This window comes from Gymnoscopelus microlampas (assembly GCF_963454915.1).
Source record: "Gymnoscopelus microlampas genome assembly, chromosome: 11".
Classification (NCBI taxonomy): domain Eukaryota; kingdom Metazoa; phylum Chordata; class Actinopteri; order Myctophiformes; family Myctophidae; genus Gymnoscopelus; species Gymnoscopelus microlampas.
In genome coordinates, this window is record NC_139948.1 from 22168254 (window position 1) to 22171692 (window position 3439).

The window sequence follows — 3439 nt, forward strand, 5'->3', positions numbered from 1 at the left end:
AACACTACAAAATGTTCAAACTCACTTTGAGCTTCTCTATGACCTCTTGCACACCTACTACAACGCTGCCGCCTGACGAGTGGCTGCAACGGTGCATAATTTAAATGAAATCAAACCCAGTTTGACAACTGCCTTTTTTTAGATGCATTAAGAACTGACTGACCAATACAAATATTGCATCAGACTGACTCTGTGTGAAAGAGTAATATTAAATTAACACTCTCTGCATACAATGTCACAAACCTTAAATTAGCCCAGAAAAGACATAACAGGTATTCCATGTCAAAACACATTTCACAGTCGAACAGCCTTTTTCCATACTCGCCTTCATTACAAATCAAGACAAGGCTAAATTCAATGGAAATTATAAGAGCAGGGAGAGGGGGATTGTGAGCCAATCTTTTACCCTCCGTTCCTTCGCCACATCATGTCCCTCAAGACTCATCCAATCAGCTCCTGTGTTTCACGTGTAGGGGCTGTCATAAAGCACTGAATGTCATCAACATTTGCCCTAGCTGCGTGGGTAGATAGGGAATCAGAATAGAGGTAGGAGACTCAATGGAGACTCTTTGAGACTCCGCCAGTCATCAAATTATTGGCTTAGGAATGCAACAAAAACAAAAAAATGTCCTTGAATTCAAGGCTTCACGGGGTTTGTAATTGTCACAATTATAATACAGTTATAATAACAGTTATTATAACATAACTGCATAGGAAAAAACACAATAGTGCCAAATGTATCTGAACTGTACACTACTTCGATAATAGGCCTGCAGCAATCTTAAATGTCATTATTGTCTCCTCTACTTCTTTGTTGTGTTGAAGATGGAGCCATGTTTTCATTTTCTTGATAGCCAGTGTGCCATATCAATTATTAAGTTTAATTATGACACCATGCATCAATTTAACTGACTAAACGTTTTTTTTATATTTAACTTTACACGTATGCCACGTGTGCCAGTGATCACCCTACCCTGTGCCAATGTCGGCACCCATGCCTAAGGTTGCCTACACCAGTTATACACATTCCCTTTTGGGAGGATATAAGTTCTCGTAAATGTGATTATAATGCATCATAGAACCGACCTTAAGTGAAATGTAACTCCATATTCTTCTATAGTATTGGTCTGATTTTGGTCAAAAGATATACTGCTCCAGTGCAAATGAAATGCAGATCTGCCCCAGTGATTGCCTGCCCCATTACCCTAATGGACCAAATCATGTGTTGTAGTCTGAGGAGGCTTCAAAGCCATAAAGCCCTTAGTCTATCCCTGTTTTTTTCTATCTTTATTGAGAAAGTGCAGGCAGTGTGTGGGTGTCCTTCATTTTCTACTTCGCCAACACATCTGCCATAAAGATTTTATTCAGGTATGCAATAAACTTTTTAATTGTTAACTTGTTAACTGTAATGGATGGATATATATTCAATCATAACTACATTTCAGATGAACATAATATATGTAAACAAACAAAACAAAAAGCAAACAAGAAAATACCAATCATTATGTGAAATTAATACCCATTTTGCCCTGGACAAGTTTTCATTTTTGACAGATCTTTGTAATGACAAAGGTACATTTTTACCCCAATGGAAGCAAGCCATAGTGCTTTCTTGGGTTTATCCTTTTAGCATCCTGTTGTATGAAGCTGTACCTCTGTGCTTTTTTTGAAAACGGTTAATAAAGTATTCAATCACTCAATCAAAACCTAAAGTAAAACTTTTAAGCAGATACTGTGTTATCTGTGGTGTTACCATGAGGAAAATGCATGTTATTTGCCTAACAGACGTAACTTGAGAGGGAAAATACCTTATGTATTAACTTCAGAAAGTTGCACAGGTATTCGTATGGTAAACGACAAACATTCCAGGTGGAATGGTCCCATTTTGGTCCCAGGGGTAAGACATATTTTAGATTAATGTTCACAACCATGGACCATGGACCCTATGATATGAATTGTGGGTATTTTCCGCACCGGGGGGGGGCGAGGGTTCTGGGCGAGCGTTCCGCACCGGCGTGGCGAGTGGACCATCGTTGTGGGGCGAAGGTTCGGACCTGGGGTGAGCAGTCTGCTCCTAAACAGGTGGCGAGCGTGTTTAGGGGCGACTCTTCCGGTTACCCAATCTAGGAGTAGGGCTGATGTACACTAGAACAAATACAGCACACAGCAAACCCTGATTGTTCATTTTACATGAATAATTTTACTGTGTATCTTTCTCACATTTTCCACCTATAATGACATGCCCAATGTAGGGACATCAGGGTTAATGTGGTTAAATGATCATGATTCATGATTGCAGCATGTGAGTCAATTTGTGCACATTTTAAGATTGGTTAATAAGCATAACCTGCAGCCGGATTGCAAAGGGTCATTAGATGTGTGTGACCTCACCAGACCTAGGGTGCGTAGAGAAAGAGCAGCTCTTTGATACCAAAACCTGAGTGCTGTCATCTTTTTGCAGCAGCTGCTAACTGGGATTGGTGCGTGGTGCATCGCTCGCACGCACGCACGCACGCACGCACGCACGCACACACACACTTGATTGATTGATTGAAGTACTTTATTTAGAAAGACGTGGCAAAAGTACATGGAAGTACAAATTACACGGCCCTCTAAACTTGATCGCCCATAAAAGCACAATGGCTTATGTCAAATGAGATCCCCACGAACTCAAAACACGCGCGCGCACACACACACACACACACACACACACACACACACACACACACACACACACACACACACACACACACACACACACACACACACACACACACACACACACACACACACACCTTTGAGCAGCAGCTACATAGCTAGATAGATAGGCTATGACAAACAATATTTGTCTTGATGGACAAAGTGTGTGCCAACAGTGCCATCTCTCTCCATTCATTAATTGCCATCTGGTTGTGTTTGTAGTCCCTCAGAGACTGATTATAGGGGTGTTTGTTCCTCCTGACAACATCAGACAACCTTTCTTCCAAACTGTCCATGGTATGTTGCTGACAAATTGTAGAAATAAAATAATAAATCACAACCACCTTGAATCTCTGACCAACCACACACAAACTCAAAATGGTGGCCTCTGCTGTGGTGTTCGGCTAGTTAGTTGGAAAACAATGGAAGAGCAGGAGGTGCTGAAAAGAACTTTGGCATTGGAATGCGTTTGTTCGTTTTCTCCACAATTACATCCTTTTGTTCTTATGACCCTCCTGAACTTTATTTCAAGTATTCTGCAGCCTTAACACATTCACAGCTGCAACCACACTACTATTGTTGGCCTCCGAGCACCCTACTGGACACACAGCTACTGGACACACTAGGGATCATATGCCTGGTGCAAGGGCACACTGACATCAGCTGAGACATTTCTTGTCCATGACCGGCTTTCACACCGCCTTTCAATCAACAACGCCTTTCAATCAACAACTTTCAA

At 41.4% G+C, this 3439-nt stretch overlaps 1 protein-coding gene across 2 annotated transcripts in view; it reads right to left on the bottom strand.

Annotated features, from left to right (window-relative positions):
* Positions 1–3439, bottom strand: part of LOC311056462 (carbonic anhydrase-related protein 10-like) — a 213280-nt gene that overhangs the window by 208050 nt on the left and 1791 nt on the right. The gene's annotated exons all lie outside the window — the stretch shown is intronic.